This window comes from Coturnix japonica, chromosome 9 (genome assembly GCF_054131305.1).
Source record: "Coturnix japonica strain WE chromosome 9, WE-NBRP24, whole genome shotgun sequence".
Lineage (NCBI taxonomy): Eukaryota > Metazoa > Chordata > Aves > Galliformes > Phasianidae > Coturnix > Coturnix japonica.
The window spans coordinates 28769370-28785416 of record NC_140671.1 but is presented as its reverse complement, the minus strand read 5'-3'; the positions used below and the strand labels follow the sequence as shown (position 1 = coordinate 28785416).

General features: G+C 47.7%; 1 protein-coding gene across 5 annotated transcripts in view; it reads right to left on the bottom strand.

Moving 5' to 3' along the window:
- Window positions 1-8056, bottom strand: part of RERE (arginine-glutamic acid dipeptide repeats) — a 142704-nt gene extending 134648 nt beyond the window's left edge. For all 5 annotated transcript variants that reach the window (XM_015882638.3, XM_015882641.3, XM_085509805.1 and 2 more), the window contains exon 1: window positions 7812-8056. The gene's annotated coding sequence lies outside the window, so the exon portion shown is untranslated. The remainder of the gene's footprint in view (window positions 1-7811) is intronic.
- Between the last annotated feature and the right edge of the window lie 7991 nt (window positions 8057-16047).

Here is a 16047-nt window from a genome sequence, read left to right as displayed (position 1 = left end):
GTGCACAGAAACGAGCTGGAGAAGCGTTCAACAGACCATTTCATGCTGAAAAAAATGAGTTTCCACAAATTATAATTTGCTTTAGTTTAAGCATCAGAGCAGCTATTTTTAAAGCGCTGAACTGAAGCGTGCTTACAGAGTTACAGATGCGGGTCTCCCACAGAAAACCCAGCACAAGATTGTTCATTGTTGCAAGCCACCACAGAATGCAAGGGGGGGAAGGAGGAAAGCAATTTGCCTGCCCAAGTAACACAGGATCTGAGCTGTCAAACGCAAGTCAACACAGATTTCATTCAAGTTTGGAATGCCAAGAGCCTTATTTGATCAGACACAAAATACATTTGCTATTTTTAAAGATACCTCACGCCATCATTTATCCAGAGCCTGCAATTCAAGGGGAGCTTTCACATTTCAAAGCTCAGCAGAAGACAGGCCCATATGCATTCAAGTGTCAGCTCTTCAAACATCAACTGTGAGCTCCCCCCAGCAATCACCCCTGTCCTTCCAAACCCAGGCAGAGGCATTTCAAGCTGTGTGAAAGCCCCCAGGAAGCTTTTCCCCCCTGCTGCATATCACACATGGTGCCAGCCACCAACACTGTTATTGATAGAGAAACAGCCCCTCTAACCACAACCCTGAACCCTTTTCTCATCTTCAACTGTCCGACTCTGAGCTTCATAATCACTGCAAGGAACAATAGAAATTCCCTCAAAGCACAAATACCTCTAATGAACAAAGCCAACACACACACAATAAAGGTACCTGTAAGTGAGCTGAGACATTCCTCCCATTGAGGAGCACTGTCCAAACCAGTCCATTTCTCCCATCAACTCCTCCTGGATTAGATCCTACCATGACCTGCCAGGCAGGGGGGTTGGAACTACATGATCCTTGAGGTCCCTTCCAACCCGTGCCATTCTGTGATTCTGTGATCTGTGTGATGACCAAAGGCCCCGCACAGACTCTTTCCACACCATGACAACAGCAACAAACCCCATGCTGGAGGGGAAAAATGACACATGGACAAGCTAGCCAAATTAAACCCGGTGATCTAATGCACACTGCTTTAAGCTGTGACACTTAGCTGAGAACTACACGCATTGTAAATATTTTTCCCTCCTACAAGAGAGCATCAAGTTTCAGACAGCCGAGTTAGCAAAACAAGAGTGTGGGCAGCAGGGCTGTCAAAAGAAAATATAAATGCAAGACTGTAACAGGCTTTGCCTTTCCAGGAATACAGGCAACAAATAGTAACAGCCAAGTGCAACTGATGGCAACACGGAGAGCTGTAGGTATAGGGACATCTTCAGGTGCTAAATTTACAGTACCTCTTATAACGAAAGCACAGACTGGAGAGAAAGGCTTCCCAAGCTCATCCAGCCACATAGAGAACAGATCTGGCTGGACTTGAAACAGAAAATCTGACATCACAGAAGGATCAATTGGTTTTCAGCACTGCAAGTATTAATCTCTTCTGCTTAACCTTCCCCTCTGAAGCCCTTCCCTTCCTCTTCCCCAGGAATAAAAGGAGCTGGAGTATTTCAGCTCTCTTAACTATTAGTTCTGGTTTGTGAGAGCTACATTTAAATGAGACTCAGCTCACTTTCCTGCTACTTTCTGAAGAGGCATTAGCAATAAAAGCAAACACATACACAGCAAACAACCTTCCCCAGGCTGACTGATGGGTGACATCACCTCTTACCATCTTAAAAAGCTCATGCAACATTTATGTCTTTACCTCTGGATACCTGAAAGCAAAATCCCAATTTCATTCTCTATATGGAGGTGGAGAGAACGTTACTTGGATGTTACAGTATTGATTCAGATTGCTCGCTGAATGAGCGAGCAGTCAATTAGTAACAAGAGGGGGACTAAGTACAGGAGCTCTCCATTAGCAATACCTAAGAGACAGCCTGTTATTACAGGCGTAACACAGTGCGTGTTTACTGCTAAAAACCCAAACAAGAAAACCAGGGAGCATCTCTGAAATGGAGAAGTACCACAGAGATACCAAAGAGGCATCACAACGCAGTAAGTGCAATAAACCAAACTCCTTGTGCTTCATCATTATCTCATAGTCCTTTATATAAAAGCAAACATGATGCTGTAGAAGGTTTGCCACCAGTTTTCTGGGTTCTGGGCCACCACCACCATCCAGACTCTTCTTAAGGACTGACACACTTCCAGCCCCTCTTGTCTACTTACAGCATGACCATTTAGCATCTTCAGGAATGGAATACATGACCTAATTAAAATATCTGCGGGATTTAATACAGGAAACATGTTTAATTTCTAACAGGATGTTACAAACAAGAGGCCTCATTCATTAATAGTTGTCCCAGCCCTTTTTTTCATGGATATCCAACACGTGTATCAGGGCAGCGGAAAAACCCAGCATGGAAAAATGTGAACGTAATTTATTAGGGCTCAGAAGGCTTCTCGACTCGTACACACAAGTAATTACCTTCCACATCTCACTTACCAAACTTGTACTTTGGGACAAAAAGCTGCGGAAGTGGTTATTTGATGAATAATTAGTTTAGGAAAGAGCGCAGGGCTCTCATGAATTGAAGTGAGACTTCATAGAGAGAAGTGACACACAATGGGAACACCAGCAGGGCCGCTTCCATTTGTATCACAGATTACAAAGCGAGACAACAAAATTTGACAATAAAAGGCCACAGCAACACAAAGAGCAGCAGGAAATCATCATCAAGTGACTTTCTCCCTCCACAAACGGTGATCCGCAATCACTGCACTACCTGCACCATCACCTTGTTGCTGCCTGAGTTCCTGCATCATCTGACAGCTTCGATGGGAGCAGCCAAACAGCAGCAGGTGCTGCAGCAGGTCAGAATTGCAGCTGGATCCTGCCTAGTTCTTCTTTCAAGAGCAAATGGTAACAGTTGTCTCAGCCCTCCACTAATCCAAATATTATTCAGCCCGTCATCCAGAACCACGCATTGCAAAATCCCCTCGATTCCAAGAGACAGCGTATAAACAGAAAAGCCCTAAATCTATTTTCTCTTTATTCAGACACTAGGCCGTTTTATTTTCCTCTGGGGCTTAGGAGAACTACTTGCATTACCATACTCCAACCCACATTGCTTCAAAGCACTCTCGCCTTCACTGGGTTATCCACATTTCACCCTTTTCTCTCAACTCCTTTGATTTAAAGCTTAACCTCTGGAACAATCTCCCACTCCACGTTGGCCAGCCAACACTACATCAGCCATAAACCATCTCTCCACTGTCATCAGCTGAAAGCCCTCCGTGGCTCCTGCCCAGAGTTTAGCTGAATCAAGCAGGGAATATCAAGTTTACCATGGAAACTGCTCTGGAGAACAAGGGGGAGATTTCCTTCATTAACCACAGATACAGGGGGCAGATCACAGCAGGTTTAAGAACCAGAACACCGCAAACCAGCCTGTGTGAGCAATAATAAGCAAGTGGCTTTTATTTTTAAAACTTAAACGGCATCAGAAATCAAACACAGCTCCAAACAGCCCTACATTGAGCCGTGTTATCCCTGCTGGCTCTTAGCAGCTGGGCATTTGAGTCTCACATCTCCAGACTCTCTGGTACCTTTAGGTTCATGCGCTGCCTAAACCTCACCTGAAGGGTTCAAGCTGCAGGGCAGGCAGCGTAATTCAGCGGTCAGAGGCAGGTCTATTAAGTTTCATCAAGTGAAAATGAACGACCTTCAAGACATAAATTAGATTTCTGCATCTCGCTCCCTGTTTGTAAAAATGAGGATTAAGTCTCCTGCACTGACCTCATTAGAAGATCTCTAATGGAGGCACCGCGTTCATTTTTATGTAAGATGTGCCATTTTGGCACACAGAGATCATGGAACAGAAGAGTTGGGGGCTCAACTACTGCTCACATCTCTGTGCCCACAGCTCCGCACACAGAAATCTGACAGCAGAATCAAGAGCTCACTACGTAATATCTGCTAAAGAATGTAATATATATGGCTCACAAGGAGTCTGAGATCAAATAAGATCCATCGACTCTAAATTCCAGTCCCTTCAGATCAATCAGCCTTACTATAGGAGAGTCATTTGTTGGAGACTCGGGATAAAACCTACTAAGAGCCATGCAAAGTATCTACAAGCACGAGGTGACAGAACTTCCTTTCTCCTCCTTTAACCTGGTTTCTCATAGGGAAAACAAAACAAAACATCCCTACTCCCCTCACTTCCTCCCCCCCCCCCCCGCCATGCCAGGAACTGCTGGTGCATAAATGAGTTCCAACCACGCCACTCATCTCAGCAATAACCCACATTCCTGAAAGTTTTGTGCAGACCAGCAAACGGATGGGAACAAAAACCACCTAATTACATCCCCACTAAGGCACGGCCAGACACAACCCGGCATTTACACCAGCTGGGCAGCCAGCAAAGCAGTGCATCCCTGCCTGCTCAGCTGCTACAAGGGCAGGGGAAGGAAGAAGGAACCGGATGCAGGGGGCAAACTTCAGGGCTAATGAGCTCTGCCTCTTATAGAGAATTACTGGAACAGAAGCTTTGTTAGCACCGCTGATTGTGGAAATAAACATGCCCTACAAGCTTCACTGCATGCACCACAACACACCACCTAACGCTCAGCAATGTGAATAGGAAATCTGGCTGCATAGTTAAACAGGCTTGACCTGTCAGCATCAGGGTTCAAATAACACCACAGTAACAGCTTTGTTAATACACTCGGGTAAAGCACATCAAGTAGGAGCTCAAAACGAACCAGCCATCACTTTGTGCCATCTTCCTTGGCCTTCATGCAGCTGACTGCCTCCCTCACTCCAGTTCTGTAAGAACAAAAGGCAGAGTGCTCCAACCTGGTTTACAATAACTCAATGCCAAGTCAGCTTGGGATCCAACAGAGGTACACTAAGCTGATCTGCATTTCCCAAGCTGCCCTCTTAGGTGCTAAGCACAAACACAGCCCTTAATGCACACATCCACCAGCAGCCCCCATAGGGTGCATTTCACACCCAAGAAAAGCCACATCTCCCCATCAACACAGAGGAAATCCTGCTGCCTGCACCCACAGCACTCTCACGTTCCACTGTGCCACCACACTGTTCTGGATGCTGAGTTAAGCAGACACGGGCATTCAGAAGGAAAAAGACAACTACTGATATAGGGAACAGGCAGCTAATATTTCAAGCTGTTTGTTTCTTTTCCAGTCACTTACAGCAGCGCTTTGCCTCAGTAGAATTCTAAATCAAAAGGAGCCGGCGTAGCATTCATATCTTGTTTGCTCCTTTGTTCATCCATCAGCCTCTGTGAAAAGAGCAGTTGGGCACAGCCACCAGTGCTACAAAAGCTGGTATCTAACACCACACACAACCCAGCCTATGGAGCACAACACACACCAGGGTCCCATCACCCAGCAGCTCCATCAGCCCAAGGCTCAGCAGGACTTTGCACCTTGCTGGCACCCACCTGGTCCCATAGAGGGACAGTCTGTGCACCCCCTGCTGCAGCTGAGCCGTTTGTGTTGAACCATTTCCCTTTCAAGAAGCTTTCAGAAAACAAACTTGGTGAACAAACTTTGAAAAGGTTCTTTATTTTTCCTTGTAGGAGCTTTTACAACCCTGGTCTCCCCCCTTTAAACGTGCACAGCTGCTCACTAACCCTACATAAGGATAACATCACAATGCAACGTTTTCTACCCAGCATTATTTCCTCATAAGCTGGAAATTAGCTACAAATCAAGCCCTGCACCGGCACCACAGAGCACAGTGTGCTTCTGGAGCTTACAGTGTCCTTAAATATGGCAGGTAATGAAATCAAAGCCACCCTCAGGCAATCTTAATGTACCAACAGCTCTGCTGAGAAGATAACACAGGTTCTGCTGTGCTATTACACAGACTGTAACACATACTTGCAAAATTCTATATGCTCTGAGTATGTTTTTCCCTCCCACTCCCAAAAGTGAAATAACTTCTTTATGGGCAGAACAACAGCCCAGTATGGCTGGAACATAGAGATGCATTCTGAAGCCATGATAGCACATTTAAAAATAGGATGTTATTTTAAATACCAACTAAACAGCAACATCAAAATAGCACCTTTCTTACCTAAGCTGTAAACCAGCATTAAGAATTACACACACAATCTCTGCTCACAACTGTGAATGCTGTCACTTATTGGCCTCGTGCTGCAGCAGTGCATTCCCACAGCTCCATAAGACAAGCTTGTGCAGCACACCAAGAACCCATGGAGGTAGAACAGACCCATGGATGCAAGGAAATAACCATCAGTTCACCCAGGACTGCTGCTGAAGGCTGCTCTGTCTCTCCAAGCTCCACAATTGCACTCTATGTAGCAGAGGGACAGCAGGGCTCTGCCCAGATGGGAGCTCTCTCCTCTGGTCACTCCACAGCACAGCTCCCTCTTTGCACACCCAATGGGTTCCCATTACCCCACATGTACCCAGGACAGCCCCAAGCTGCCCACACCCACCCCACTGCATCTCCATCTCCCTCCCCTTCCACAGCCTCAATTGTTTCTAGAGATGCTGCCATAAAAACAAGAAGCACTAAGCAATCGAGAAAGGAAACTGTCTCCACTGAAACCACCTTCTGGCCTCTGCGCACTTCCTTCAACTTCCATCATCCCAATGTGTTTATAGGAAGCTTTCCCCCCCAGCAGCCTTTCCCCCAGTGCTCAGGAGGAGCAGTTTGGCATTGTAGGGTTCTCTGTGGGGTTGGGGGGACACAGTAGAAGTTAGAGGGGTTGAAAGGAGCACACTGTGAGCCTCACCTCGCGTGCTCCCTCAAAGAGAAAGAAGCCAGCACCGGGAGGGGAGGAGGGAAAGCACACAATGTTTTGGCACCCTTCAGTTTCTCGTCAGCTATTTTGGCTTTTCACAAGGTTACCGAAAGGCCAATTCTGGAGAAGGAAGAAGGAGGTAGGAAACGTTCCCTGCTCTCTGTCTGTGCTCAAAGGAGACGAGCTGTGTCTGTATAAGCACAGTCCCAAACACAGCAGTGCACCGCACAGAACAATGAGCTCCAGCCCGGGCATTGTGTGCATCCACCTCCCTCCTCCCCTCCAGCTCTCAGCAACCAACAACAGAAGCCTTAAGATCGCCCTCGTCTCCACCAACCCCGGCCATAATCCTCCAGGAGGGCAGATGGATTGACCAGAAGTGCTTTTATTATTATAGAAACACCGCCACCCCTCTCAACCACCACGGATTTCATAATCCTAAGGGGAGCAGCGCACACAAAACCAATGTTTGCCTAGTAATGCTCCAACTCCAGCCAGCATTACACATCGCCCATCCATCCCGGCGTTCGAGCCTTTATAACATCTTTATAGCATCTTTCTTTTGACACAGCGTTTGCTTCCAACCGTGTGAAATCTCTATTGAAGCAAAGGCCGCATTGAGTGAATGATGTCACCTGGTTTTGCTGTGCTTAAACCGGACCGTACGGTACCGACCCAAACGGAGCTGGAGGGGGGGGGAAACTCAGCGTTCCAAAGCCATAACCCGGCACGAATAGGAACAACGTAAAGCAAGGGGGGAAGGAGCCCAACAATGAATCACATTGTTTGATTCCAGCGCTAAAACTGAGCCCCGGAAAGAGGGAGAAGATGGGGATAAAGAAGATGGGGATAACGATGGCGGATGGGGCCGGTTCAACCCCCCCTGCTCCTTCCTTTGTGTCCCCGTGTATCTCCGTGCAACTAAAGAGCCGGAGGATGGGACAAGAAAACAGGAAAAGGCAGATAAAATAATCATAATAATTACAGAATAATAATAAAACAATAGCAAACAACAGCTCCGAGCTCACTTACCTTCAGCTGGGCTACACCATCCGAGGCGGCTCCGTGTCGCTGCCGGGACAAAGCGGCGGATGGGGCCGCTGTGTGGGGAGGAGGATGATGAGGATGAGGAGGTGGGGGAGGCTCCGGTTGTGGGCGGTGGTCGCTGTGGGGTCCCCGCTCGGTTCCTCAGCAGCTCACGAGCATCGTCGGGCGGGGGCCGGGCTGGGGGCGCACAGCGGAGCCGCACACACGGCACCCAGCAACGCTGCAAGGCCGGAGCCGCCTGTTAGTATCCAGCGTTTTTATTGGAGGAAATACAGGCGACTCGTGACCCGGTAGGAGGTAGGGACCAATAGAAGGAGTGGATGGATGTGATTTAAAAGAATAGGGGGAAGGCGGGGATGGGGGGGGGCGGCGGGACGGGCAGAGGGAGACGGGAGGAGGGGGACAAAGATCGGGATGGACCGGGACCGGGACCGGCCGTATCGTGGGACATACACTGGGTCCTATCCTGGGCCATATCCTGGGCCGTATTCTGGGCCATACCCTGGGTCGTATCCTGGGCCATACACTGGGCCATACACTGAGCCATATTCTGGGCCATATCCTAGGCCATATCCTGGGCCGTATCCTGAGCCGTATCCTGGGCCATACACTGAGCCGTATCCTGAGCCATATCCTGGGCCGTATCCTGGGTCATACCACCCTGGGCTATATCCTGGGCTATACCCTGGGCCATATCCTGAGCCGTATCCTGGGCTGCCTTCATGTATGAAACACGTCCAGCTCCATGATGAGGCGTGGGGAGCCGGGATTAGGCTGCCCCGCTTATAGCAGAGCTGTGTTGAGTGCGTGGTTGGCAATGGGAAGGAGCAATACCTGGCCCTGAGCACAGCCATGAGGACTAACAGAGCGAGGCCTACACCAGCCCACACAGCACCAACATCTCAATGCCCAGCAGTGCTCCCCAGGTCGTCCTTTGAATGAATAAATGGCTCTCAGAGTGAACACACTGCGAGCACCTTCAGCCAACACAGTGTGAGGAGTCAGGGCTCTGCCATGTGCTTTTGTGTGGGGCCGCAGCCTGGCAGGCCTTGTGGAAAGCTGAGTGTGCATGTAATGCATTGCTGGGTACTGCAGTGATGGTAACACATTGATGTACAGCAGTGATGGTAACACATTGATGTACAGCAGTGATGGTCACTCAGGAGGCTCTCAGTCTGCTTTGGCTCTGAGCTATCACAAAGCATAGCTACCTGTGCCATCAATAGAGCAAACTTGTTGTTTAACCTTAACCTCAGCTTTCATCTGCGGAATGTAGGCCAACAAAATAAATCACGTGGCCCTAAAGGAAGTCACGCGTCCTAACCAGGGAGCTGAGAAATTTCATGTGGAATTACATCTCCTTTTCCAAACAGCGCCGGGATCTGTCAGGATGGATTTTGCCCTCAATTACACTCATGTAACCCCAACTGTTTGCTGTCTCTTCATGGCTGATTCCAGCAGTATCGCAGGAGATACATTTGAGGCTGTTAATGTTATTGCCTTCAGCAGAGGAAACTCTTTTTACTGAGGGGAAAGGCATGTGCAAGAAGATCTGAGGTCTGCACATGAGAGGGATTCAGCTCGTCACCCTGAGCAAACAGGACAAATCTATCCCTGTATAACTTCAGGGACATTAGCACCAGAGGTCGAGACACGGAGCTGATTGTGTTCTAATAACTAATTTAGATAAGCGTCTAAAAATGCACATTAGTTAAATGTCTGACACAGCCATTTTGGGGCTGTGCTTTAGCTGTCCTTGATAGAGGCTGATTCCATCTCTCCTATTTTCTCTGCTAATTACAATTTCACGTTCCTCGCTCTCTGGATGTTCGCCTTAAGAGCTGTACAAATTGCCACAGCAGCAGCCTTGCCTTCAGCTCTCTGCAGCCACCATCTCTGTGACGGCAAAACCCCTCCACAGCAGCCCCTCCTCTCCACCACCGACCTCCAGGTGATCATTTGGATGATAGATTTTGTTGTTGTTAAACAAAAATAAGCACATTTAGGGGGGGGAATTTCCTCTTCTGTTGTGTAACTAACATCTGTGTCCTCCTGAAATCCTCACAGGCAGCTGAAGTGCAGGAGCAGGTGATTATTCACAGGCAGTTACAGCAGGCAGCCCCACATCCTCATAGCACGCACAACTGATCCAATTATAAGTTTGCTTCTTAGCCAGAGGATTGTTGCAGGAATAGAACTTGGAGAGTTTTCTTTGGCAAAGACGCAGCCCTCCCTGCGGACAGTAATAAACAAAGCCACAGACCTTGTCCTGTAATCTTCGACCAGCTAAAGTGGCACAAGGTTTTAGTCAACACGGATGATCAGGGAAGATCCAAATGCTGCACAGAGATCATTGTCTCCCTATCTGGTGGCTGCAGACTTGCACGGTTCACATCCGAGTGGAGAGAGATTGATGGTGAAATGACCAGGCATATCCTACATGTAAAATACCTTAAACACGTATGGATTGTCTATGTGAGATCCTAGCAGGTCTCTAACAAGGCATTTTCTGACATCCTTGCAACATTTCGTGTCTATCCCCTGGCACTCCTGGGAGGTACAGAAGTGCTGATGCAGAGAAAGGCTAATTGGCTAAATCCACACAGAGACTTAAATTCCAACATTCTACATAAGGAACCTACACCAAAAAAAAATGTTAATCCTCAAAATCCTGTTCCTCACCCCTAAAGATCTGATGTAGCACCATTTCTGCCTCCTGAGTACACCGGATCCGAAGCACTTCTGCAGCCAGAAATGCAGGCAAGGTCACACCAACACCCCATTGGCATTCCCAGCTCCACGGGGGCGGCCTGGCCCTGCTGCCTGCTCAGCCTCTGTCTTGTGAGGATATTTGGCCAGGAATTGCCCTGCCTTGTCTGCTGCTTTTCTATCTCCCACGCCTTCACAACCCCATTGCTGCCCCAGCTCCTTCAGCCTCTCAACACACAGCTCTGCTCTGCCTTTGGCACCCATTGAGGTAAAGATGCAGTAGAAACCACAATATGTTATTGTTCCATTATGGAAAACTCCTGCTGAGTTTTGTCTGTTACTTATCCATGTTCCTAAACACGCATCTTCTTCATTAGGGGGGAAAAAAAAGAACCATAAAGAGCCAGTGGTAAAATCCCACTTTGTGAAGGGACAGAAAGCGGGCAGTGATGCAAAAGGAAAATCACTTTCAGACAAAATAGGTCATTCAGTGCGTGAAGAGTTGAAGTGTTTCATGACAATTTTGCTGCCAAATCCAGATAACATTCACGTGGGTGGAGAAAAGTACCTGTAGTGCAGCCAGCAAACCTGAGAGTCACTCTGGAAGGGAATAAATGCATTTATATAATAATGATGCGAAGCGTTTCGGGGTTGATGGGAGTGATGCAAGAACTCTCACCCTGGGCAGAGGAGGATCCTGCACACAACTTTTGCCCCCGTCCAGATGCTGATCTGTTTCCTGCCTGTGCATAAAACTGACACTTCCCTTTTACTGTCAGCATATTGCAGAGACCATGAACTTATCTGTTCAGTCAGTAGCCATGGAGGTTTATTACATGGATAATTGACTTAGTTCTGGCCCGGGTTGTTTTTTCTTTGCAGTTTTAGATTACATTTCTTCCCTCCTCCCTTTGCAAGCCCTTGAATCTATTAGAGCTGCCATCCATATGCTGTATATTTAACTTCTTTAAGTGTCTCCTTACAACTGTGTCCTAACGCTGCTCTCTTTTGTTTTTAAACAAGTGTTAGCGAATGGAACAAAAAATCTCTGAGAAAAATACCTGAGGAGGAGCCATCATCTGCAAGAAACAGCTCAGCCCAGCCAGAAGCAGAGACAGGGAGAGATTTTTTATGCCACAGTCATGAAATTCCAAACCGGTCTTGACCATGACAGATGAGCCAGGTTCCAACCTCAGCAATGCAGTAAAAACTCAGCTCTAATGAAACAGGCAAATGTCAATACAGAGATTAACCGGGAAGATAATATTCGGAGAGGCTTTTACAGCTGACCTAACTCCACTCACAAACAGGATTATATTCTTTCTTTCCCTTTTTGTAATATCTGAAAACCTGCCTTTAAAATGAAAGCCATTCGCTGCGGGGCTTTTTCTGTTTTGTGTTGCAATTGCACATCTCATTTTCACTCCTATTACGGGGCAACTTTTTGGACGTCTCTTACTGCTTTAAGGACAATGCTCTGAGTGGGCAGGAACCCCTCCCAGGCACAGTTATCTCTATATCCAACCGGCTGTATGGGCTGCAGTGAAAGCAAAAGTAACGTCAATGAGATTTGCATCAATTTGAGCACATTCCCACACACTCGAGCATGCAGAAAATTATAGTGGCTCAACGGAATCAGCTTAAAAGAATGGTGTGATTTGTTAGTCCGACACAGGTTGTGATTGTGCATCTGTGCAATTGTTTGCAGGAGGCACCGATGTGAGCTCAGCCCGTGCTGGTTTCCTGCTGCCCCTGTGTGTGAGCTCTACAGCTTTGATTCAGAAACAATCCCTGCTGAATATGGATGGACCGAATCGGGGTCTGTATCCCTCTTGGTTTTTGTTGAAGCTCTCAATACTGTAATAAATGCTCCCAAAATATTTGGCTGTTGGCAAAATAAAGCTCCCACCCAGCTCTCCATGCAGGCACAGCCCTGGTGGCACACAGCACTTCCCCACCTGGGCCTCTCCTTTCCCACTGTGCCAGGTTGGGCTCCCACATCACCTCCATGCTCCGTGCTCTGTGTCTCAGCACGAGGCTCCATCTCTGTAACCCTGCTGTGAAGTTTGGGATGAGCTGACAGCACACACGGCTCTGAAATGTCTATTTTTAAGTATTCCGAAACATCTCTAGAAACGTTAAGTGTTATAAATTAGTTTCCTCGGGGAAATAGATATATATATATATTTCTTTTTATCTTTTAAAGGTTTTCCATTTCCCTGACTCAGACCATTTCCTGGTGGGTTCTGCATAATGAATATTAGCAGAGGTTGGCTTACCACAGTGTCTGGTGAGACTCATTTATCAAAGCCCAGGATGTGAGCCACGCAAAGGGGAGAAAAAAAAAATCCCATTGAAAATGAACAAAAAAATTCAGCCCTAACAATCTCTCCTCTCATTTCTGTATCCTTGGGTATGTTCCAGTGCACGCAGCGAGGAGGCAAAATGGCCATCTGCAGAACATGGGATGTATCTATAGAGAGATTTGTACACCTTGAAAGTCACCGGGGCCGAAGCTGCGAGTGAATAATGGCACTGAGCAGGATTAATTGCATCAACCCTCAGGGCACAATGCTGTGTCCTCTGCAAACCAGGGCATGGCCACAGGGCAAGCCACGCAGCCATTAGTTTCATTACAAAACCTGGTAAATAAAGAAAATATCACAAACTGGCTTTGCACACCAATAACATTCCAAACTGGAAGCAGTTCTGCCAAGAGGATCCTAAGCAGCATTTTCTGGACCACCTCATCCATGCACTTACTGCATTTCCACTATAGATTCACTGCTTATCCGTTAGTGCAGAAAGCAGTCAATGGATTTACAAGCTTCTCTTCTTGTCCTCAGCGACAGACTTCACTTGAAACCATTACAAATGGACAAAGTGCACGAGGCAGAGAGATGGATTGATTTCAGATCTGCATTTCTGTCCTTCCCTCTGCAAATGTGCTCCTCCAGGAGGAGGGTTCAGGCTCTTGCCTTCCCATTGTAGCTGCTCTTTCCCTGGCGTTGCAGGGATGTTACCTTTGATGATACATTTCAATATAGTTTTCTAAAGGGAGAGAAAAAAAATAGCGATGGAAATAGGGAAATTTCCATTTCAAGCACCGTTTCTGCTGCTACCACCTCCTTTTTTCCCTTCAGCACTTGATGTCTTCAAAGCGCTACACAAAACCAAGTGAGGAATTCTGCCCACCTCTGCAATGAGTTGTCCATCCCTGGGGCAGTCAGGCCATTGAGACAACACAACCCAGCACAGCTCCACGGCCCGGAGCCCAGGGGCCACTGTTACCCACCTGGGGAGCCACAGCCTTGTTCTTCAGCTCAAACAAGAGGATTTAGGTCTTGTTAATTAGGAGAGAAGTTGCCTAACAGCAGGGTCTGCCTATGGCCAGACACCTCTCCTGTTCAGGCTGCACACACCTAGAAAAACTTGCTTTCTAGATGCTGATGTGACAATGGGCTTTTTGGCTCTCAATTCAGGCAGTCCCACTGAATTTTACAGCCCATGGAGAAGGCACGATACGCACCTTTCAATCACTGTTATGGTAGGAGAGAAGCACGTTACAGAGCACAAAACCCATGGGCTGGGACTTGGTTGTCTAACCACAGCAAAAGGGACTGATCAGTTTTGCAACAGAAGGGCAGGACAGCAGCCTGGGAGCTTTTCTTCCTCAGCTTTTGTTTGCTTCACTAACAGAAATAAACACTAAAAAACTGTGGAGACAGGAGGACAGCCTGCAACCTGCCTCCGCAGCAGCCCTGCAGCTCTGTTCTGATTAGTGAGAAGGACTTAGCAAGGATTACCCTCCAAAGTATTGCCTTAGGAGCTTCAGCATACCCTGCTTTGTTCAGATATCTATGCATGTAAGTCACAATGGGAGGACTCCAGTAACAGTGAGAGGGAAGCAAAAAGACAACACAGATGTCTCAACCTGCGTTTTGGTTTTAATAGCTGCCCAGCTCGCTGAATTAGCAGTGTCAGCCCTCTTGTTTTTCAGCCTGCTAAATGCAATATATATTATTCAAGAACCTCCTGCAAAATTTCAGGGAGCGAGGACAAGCACGTACGATGAGACAGAGATAACGTCCACAGCAACCAGCCAAGGCACATCGGCATCTTGATGTATGGAGTTCTCAGTGCCCTTTGCTTTGACTAATGCAGCTGCTGCAGGACATCAGTGCCTCGGCCAGGCATTCTGACTCCTCAGCTTAAAACACATCATGAACTGCTCACAATGAGCACAGACTCAACAACAAAGGTACACATGGGTTTCGCAGGGTGAGGTGGTCAGGCAGCTCATGAGCTAAACGCACACAAAGTGCAAACTTCAGTCTCCCTGTACACACACAGACCTCACTGGGTCACCCTGAAACAGAGACATTCAGCAACAAAACATCAGCAAAGAAAATGTTTTGTCTGGCAGGAAGCATTTGGTTTCCTTCTAAGTTTGTTTTGAAAGCTTTCCCGAGGAGTTTTCAAAAGCAACGTCTCATGTAAACATAAAGAGGGCAAGTGTTTTGTTCTCAGAACGCCGACACAAAACACAGCATCATGGAAGTAATACTTGGAGTTCAAATCATTTTTGCCAAGTCTGTAAGCAGTTCCAGGTGGGCAGCAGCCAGCTTTGCCATCACTGCTGCCAGCAGGAGCGGAGCTGGCTGAAGGGATGCTCTGGGTCACTGCCAGAGGGAATGCTGCACTCCACCACAATATTCCATCTATTCAGTTATTCTTTGGACAACTGGGATGACCTTACGCACCTTGTTGCACTGAGTAGAACTCCAAGGGCAGTGGCTGGGCTGCAGGGATGGGCAGGGGGAGGGCAGAATACGTGCTACAGGAGCCGCTGTCAGCAAGGTGTCGTTTTGCCTGGGCTTCGTCCCAGCTCTTTGTTTGGCAGGACTGGTTTGTGTTGCTTTTCTCCCCTGTAACTTAAGCCTGTAACTGCCAACCTAGATGATTAAAAGCTCTTCTAAACAGAGCTGAGCTTGTGCACTGTATGAGAGACAGGAGATTTTTCCCACACGCACAGTTCAAACATCAGGATGGCACAAGGAGATGATCTGGAGCTGGTGGTTTCTTCCTAACAGCTCCCACCTGCTCAGAGAGGAATGCTGGAGCAGCAAGGCTTCTGGCATTCCACTCTCACACCCACCCGCTGCTCCTATCTACAAGGAAATCATCTCACCCAACAACACAAAGAGAACAGTAATAAACGCTTTGCAAGGGAGTGGTGGGACTACACTGGCGCCTGGCACAGCTTTTAAACCAACCCTGAAAGGGAGCATGAGGCTGCAGCAAGCAAGCAGGGTTGGCCACTGCCTGCACAGATCCGCTCCCTGCATCTGCCACAACCCCCTGCAGCACAAACAGCAGCTGGAGAGCAAAGAATCCTCCACACAGGGCAGAATATGGCTGTTGAGCTCCCATTTTGCATGCTCCTGCTGCAGCTTCTCCTGCAGCTGCTGGCTGAGGGTGCTGACACGCGTTTTTAAGGCTGCAGATGCAG